This window comes from Heterocephalus glaber, unplaced genomic scaffold, assembly GCF_053883595.1.
Source record: "Heterocephalus glaber isolate CG9 unplaced genomic scaffold, H.glaber_assembly_v1.0 deba00001744, whole genome shotgun sequence".
Lineage (NCBI taxonomy): Eukaryota > Metazoa > Chordata > Mammalia > Rodentia > Bathyergidae > Heterocephalus > Heterocephalus glaber.
In genome coordinates, this window is record NW_028258450.1 from 5217250 (window position 1) to 5224540 (window position 7291).

Consider the following 7291-nt stretch of genomic DNA (forward strand, 5'->3'; position numbering starts at 1 on the left):
ACTGAGCTACATCCTAGCCCCTTTTTAAACTTGTTTTAGAGACATTATCCTGGGTTCAAATTTGTGATCCTCCTGCCTCAGCCTCCCGAGTGCCTAGATTACACCCCACGTAAGGGTCCTTATAAGAAGAAAATAGGCCGGGCGAGGTGGCTCATGGCTGTAATCCCAGCACTCCGGAGGCAGAGACAGGAGGATCTCCCCAAGTTCGAGGCCAGCCTGGGTTACATAATGAGTTCAAGGCTAGTCTGAACTACATGGTGATACCCTGTCCCAGTAAAAGAAAACGGGAGGGTCCAATACATAGGAGATATGAAGACTGCTGCAGAGGTTGGAGGGAGAATGCCATTGCAGGCTTTGAGGATGGAGAAAGGAGCCAGGAGCCAAGGGATGCAGAGGCCTCTAGAAGGGAACGGATTTTCCCCTGGGGTCTCCAGAAGGAATCTGCCCTGGGGACTCATTTATTTAATTGTAATAATTAATTAATTAATTGATTTTTTTTTTTTTTTTTTGGTACCGGGGATCAAACTCGGGACCTTAAGCCTACAAGGCAGGCGCAGCACCACTGAGCTAGATCCCCGGCCTATTTATGGTTTTTTGAGACGGTCTTGCTACGCGGTTGAGTCTAGCCTTGAACTCACTATGTAGCCCAGTCTGGCCTGAGACTGACAGCGCTCCTCCTGCCGCAGCCTCCCAAGTGCTGGAATCACAGGTGTGTACCACTGCACCATTTTAGACTTCTGGCTTTCAGAACCGTATGCTAATAAATTTGTTTTTAGCCACTACCTTTGTGGTATTTTTTCATAGCAGTAGAAGGAATCCAGGCTCTTTTTTTTTTTTTTTTTTTTTTTTTGGTACCGGGATAGAATTTGAGTCCTTTCGCTTGCACAGCAGAAGGCGAAACCACTGAGCTAAATCCCCGGCCTGGAATCCAGGCTCTTCTATTCCTTTGTATCATTCGTGTGTGTGTGTGTGTGTGTGTGTGTGTGTGTGTGTTTGTACCAGGAATCGAACTCAGGACCTTGCACTTGCCAGGCAGGTGAGGTGGCACTAAGCTAAATCCCTGGCCCTATTCCTGTGTTATAATAGCATCTTTTATTTTCCTTTTATTTTTGGCCTTACAAAGGTCTGAAACTAGTGCAGAGAATTCTCAAATATCCTTCATCCGGTTTTCCCTAATCTTAGCATCACACACTGCTGTGGCATACACGAGAGAACCAAGCAGTTGGCATCGGTGCAGTTCTGTTCACTGAATGGCAGATTCCTTTCCAATTTTCTGCTTTTCCAATCATGTACTTTCCTCACTTCAGAATTGAACCCAGGATACCATGTTGCAGTTAGTTTCTGTGATTGATTCTTAGCATTTGGGTTTTTTTGTCTTTCATAACATGAACACTTTTGAAGAGTGCTGGTGAGTTATTCTGTAGATTGTCCCTCAATTTGCATTTGTCCAGTTTTGTGCGATTGTGTGTAGTGCTGGGGATGGAACACAGATTCCCACATACTAGACAAGCGCTCCATCACTAAGCTATAGCCTCAGACCTTTTCTTCTGTTTTATTTTAAGACAAGGTCTCATAAAAAAAAAAAAAAGACAGTGTCTCATGAATTGCCTCAAACTTGCAATCCTCCTGCCTCAGCCTCCTGAATAACTGGAATTACAGACATACATCACCATGCTCAGCTTCTCATCTTTCTTGACTGCTAACTCCTGCCTGTGATTCACCATCATTATCCTTTGCATGTTTCCCCTGCTTTTTCTGAACCCTAAATGTAGGACACCCTTGGGACTCAGTCCAAGAGCCTCTTCACCCTCCCTTGTCGTTAAGGTGACTTTATTCAGCACCATGGCTTCAGGTACCATATGGACCCCAGTGACTCCCAAATTTACCTTTCCAGCCCCAAACTCTTCTGCCTCCACTAGTAATTCAATACTCCAAAGCTCAACTCCACCCTTGCACCTGGGGACCTCACGGGCACATTTGACACATCCACATCTGGAATGCCTTCCAATACACAATCCCACTCTGCTCCAAATCTTCACCTTCCAAACCGATGGCTCCATTAGGGCCTCAGTATTAGGGGAAGACAGGGTCTTGCTGTGTGTTTTAGACTGGCCTTGAATTAGTGGTGATCCTCCTGCCTCAACCTCCTGAGTGCTGGGATTACAGATGTGCACCACCACACTCAGTTTAAATATGTTATTTTGAAATAGTTTCAGACTTACAGAAGAGTCAGAAAAAGAATGTAGAACCATCATATGTCCTTCACCCAGCCACTCCCAACTTGAACCACAGTACAATGATTTAAGCCAGAAAATTGACAAGGGTATAATGCTATTAACCAAATGAACTACAAACCTTGGTTAAATATCAACAGTTTCCCACTAATTTTTCTTTCTTTCTTTTTTTTGTACTGGGGATTGAACCCAGGGCCTTGCACATGCTACATCCTCAGCCTCCCTTCTCTCTTTTTTGGTACTGAGGATCAAACTTGAGACCTTGCACTTGAAAGGCAGGTGCTGGAACCACTGAGCTAAATCCCCGGCCCTTCAGTCTCCCTTCTTTTGCCAGGATTTTGCTAAATTGCCCAGGCAAGCTGTGACTTGTGATCTTCCTGTTCTGCCTCCCAAATAGCTGGGGTTGTGGCCATGTGTCACTAAGCCCAGTCACTAATGTTCTGAAAAGAATTGTGGTTCAGAATTCAATTTAGGAGCCCACATTGTGTTAGGTGTATCTGTAATCTCCTCTAGGATTTAGTTTGAGCTCTCCGGCTTTTTCTTTTTGTGGGACTATGGATGGAACCCAGGGCCTCAAGCATGCTAGGCAGGCACTGTACCACTGAGCTGCTCTCCAGCCCCTCCTTCTTTTCTACACACTGTTCCACTCCTACAGAAGCTGAATACGTGTGCCTGCTTTCCAAATATACCCCTAATCTGCCCATGCCTTCCTACCCCACTGCTTCCATCTCAGTCCAGGCCTCTATCCCCAAATTATGGCCTGGATCCATCTGCCATTTTTCCTGACAAAAGCATTAAAGCAATCTTTTATTTTTTTAATGTGAAAATATGTTTCTTACAGAACTTTTTAAATAATTAAATACTCTGGGCTGAGAATCTAGTTCAGTGGTGCTGCCACCTGGCTTGTAAGCACAAGGTCCTGAGTTTGATCCCCGGTACCAAAAAAAAATATTGAACTTCATAATCAGCCAACTCCAAGGCAGGGTGACAAACAGGGATGGCAGAGCAGAAACAACATAGCACACACAGGCAGCAATGGTAACAAGAGAGTTAATAGCATCTCTCTGCCCCTTTTATCTTGTTCAGACTATTTAGGGTGGGTAGTACTCACACCCTTAATCCTAGTGCCCTTGAGCCTAACATTGCATCATGAATCAATTCCAGCTTTACACACTCTAGATCAGGCCTTTGACCACAGGGACTTTCTGGGTCATCTAGACCCAAACTATAACATTCCACCCCTGGCCCCCCAAAGACTCATATACATTCCTTTACACAAAAGGCATTTAGTCAATCTGTAAGAGTTGAGGCATGCTTCTTTTTGATGAATCCTCATCCCTCAGCCTGCTAAGTGCTGGGATTACAGGCATGTGCCACCAGGCCCAGCTAAGGTTTAATAAAATCTTATATTTGATTCCAAAATGAATGCATGAATTGGATTGATGTGATTAATAATTTAAAGCAAAATATAAATATAAGGGTAACTGAAACACTGGCATTAATTTGTAGGAGTCACTTCAAGGTCATTGGCTGGAGAGCTATATATTTTTTAAAAATCTGGGGTAAGAAAAGCTGTAGGAAGCAACCCTGTGTCTATGTATATTTGAAGGTCAAGGGCTGAAATTATATTTTCAATGAATATCACTAGGAAAAGGCTGTATACCATCCATAATACATCTGTTTCAATAACAGCCTGTTTCCAAAATTATACTTTTTTGGGGGGAGGGACAGGGTCTCACTATGCAGTCTATGCTGGCCTTGAATTCACTATGTAGGCCAGGCTGGGCTGGAATTCACAGTGATCCTCCTGCCTCAGCCTCCCAAGTGCTGGGATTACAGGCATGTGCCACCATGGCTGGCCCAAAATTATACTTTTTTTCTTTTCTTTTCTCTTGGTACTGGGGATTGAACCTAGGTCCTTGCACTTGCGGGGCAGGCGCCGGAACCACTGAGCTAAATCCTCGGCCCAAAATTATACATTTCTTTACAAATAAATATTACATATCAGCAACTAGAGAGACACTATCAGAATGAGTTCCAGAACACACTGCTTTCCCAAAGGGTCCCTGAGCTGTATTTTTTTTTTTTTTTGGTGCGGGGGGATCGAACTCGGGACTGTGCACTTTTGAGGCAGGCGGTGGTACCACTGAGCTAAATCCCCGGACCCCTGAGTTGTATTTTAAGGCATCCATTTTTTTTTTTTGTACCGGGGATCGAACTCGGGTCCTTGCACTTTCGCAGCAGGCAGCAAAACCACTGAGCTAAATCCCCGGCTTAAGGCATCCATTTTAATCCTAGGGCTTTAAGAAAATCTTTTTTGTTTTCATTGGTTTTTATGCTTTGTTTTTCACCTTCATAATTATTGACATGGTCATCTCTCTTCTTAACAAACTTTTTTCCAATTGTCTCCAGCAGGGTCTTATATCATGTAGCCATTTCTTCAACTGACACATCAAGCTCTTCTGTTTCATTTTCCTCTTTCTTTTGGGCTTTGTTCTTAGCATTCTCTTGAAGCATTGATTTCTCAACTTCAGGATTGAATCATTTGAATGACATTCTTCCCTAGAGATCTTCACATAACAAGAAATTCTGCTCTTCTGCCATGAACTCTTTCTCCTTAAGCAAATCCAAGTACTCATGCTCTTCCCCCAATGATCTTCCTTTCTTCCTCTTCTCCTCCTCGGTTTTCTTTTTCATTATTCTTTTTTCTTCTTCTTCTTTTTTTTTTGGTACCAGGAATGGAATTCAGGGCCTTGCACTTGCAAGGCAGGTGCTGTGTTGCTGAGCTACATCCCCCGCCCCTCTTCCTTGGTTTCTGAGTCCAGTCCTCTTCTCACGAGCTTCTTTCACAGTGAGTGGTTTTTTTTGTATTGAGAATCCAACTCAGGACCCTGAACTTGTGAGGGTGGTGGTGCCACTGAGCTAAATCCCAGGCCCTCACAGTGAGTTTTTGGACAACTTGGTCTTGGACTCAACCACCACACTGGCTTCAGCTGGGTGCTGAAGTGATCTTTTAAAAATGAACATTAGGCCTGGGAATTTAGCTTAGTGGTGCAGCCACCTGCCTGGCAAGTGAAAGGTCTTGAGTTTGATCCCTGGTACCGGAAGAAAAAAAAAAAAAAAGAGCATTAGGTTATTTCCTTCCCCTGACTAAGCCCTTTAACAAAGCTGCTTCCTATTTCATTGCAAATAAAATATGCCCCCCTACCATGCAATACTCAACAGTGGCTGCTATAATCCTTACATGAGAGATGATTGGTGGACAGAATATTGGCAGTCTCAAAAGCCTCACTGCTCAGATTCCTGGGGGAATATACACCTTTACAAGGAGAGATTGGGCAGGTAGCTCCTTGACCAGGTGATCAAACTCAGTGCCATACTGGTGAGGCCTTCTGACATTATGCACACCTAGACACGGTGCACCATTAGCTCTCAAGTATCACTAGGAATATGTTTGTGTCCAAAATGTCTAACTTCAGTGTGCTCATCAGCTTACATTTTATAAGCAAAACAGGGGTAGTAGAACAAAGTAAACACCATAAAGAAACAATCACACAAATCCAGAACATGGGACATTCACCAGGAAACTGATCTGAAGTCAAGAGAGTAAAAAGGTCATGAAAAAATAAAAGGGTGTGTCTACTCTCTATATTAGACTAAAGAGACATGTCACCCAAATTCAATGTGTAAACTTTTTTTTTTTTTTTCAGGGGTGGATACAGAGTCTCAGTATGTAGTCCAGGCTTGCCTTGAACTCACAGCAATCCTCCTGCCTCAGCCTCCAGAATGCTTGGAATACAGGATGCACACACAACTGTCTCCAGCCCTGATTGGATCTTGGTTCAGATTAACACCACAAGATATTCTTGGGTCAGTTGGGAAAATACAAATATGGGCTGGATAAATTTTCTTTTTTTTTTTTTGGTACCAGGGATAGAACTCGGATCCTTGCCCTTGTGCAACAGGAGGCTAAACCACTGAGCTAAATCCCCGGCCCCATGGATAAATTTTCTTAGCAGTGAAAACTTTGTGGTTATGTAGGAGAATGTCCTTATCCGTTGGAGATACATGTTAAGTATTAATGGTATAGGCTGGGCATGGAGGATCACCATGAGTTCGGGACCAGCCTGGGCTACACAATGAGTTCAAGGCCAGCCTGAACTACATAGCGAGAGTCTATCTCAAACAAAAAGAAAGTATTAATGGAATAGGAAAAAAATACATTAATAAGGGAGAATTAGTTTGGTTATTTTCATTAAATTTTATTTTGAAATAGTTTTAGATTCCTGGAAGGGCTGTAAAATAGTAAAGATAGTTTACACACACAGCAAATAGGTCAAAATGTTTCAACGCACAGACTGCTTTTTGTTTGGTTCTTTTTTTTTTTTTGGTACCGGGAATTGAACTCAGGTCCTTGAGCTTGCGAGGCAGGCGACGGAACCACTGGGCTAAATCCCCAGCCCCAGACTTCTTTTGTTACTGTTGGGTGTTTCTTGAAACACGAATTACTGCAGTAACTGTAGTTGTTAAACAGGCAACAGAGTCCATCCAAAGAGCTTAACTACAATACTTAATTTCTCACAGGTCTGCGTGGCTGCAAGTTCTCTCCTGGCCAGCAACGTGCAGAGTTCTGCCCTGTGATCCCATCTCTGCTGTTAATCCTTCCCGGATTTCCCTTTATCTATCGTCCAAATGTTAACTCTTTAGAGGAGTCTTCCAGGATAATTTTTTCTAAAATAGCTTCGCTCTCACTTCCCATCCCCTTAACTCTGCTTTGTCTTCATTGTGCTGGCCACTATTTGAAACTATATAGATTCATTTAAATGCCTTTATTGTCTCCTCTAGTACAATGTAAGCCCCAAAAAGGAAAAGACTGATTTATCAGTGCTGTGCTCCCAGAGCTCAGAGACTAGCATACGCAAGAGGTTCGATGAACAGTTATAGATTGAAAATATTAGACATGAATGCAATCACATTATTCACGTAGGGACTCTTTACCAGGTGGCGGAAGGCTACAACACAGCACCTCACAAAAAACATGCGCAATAACCCGAGAA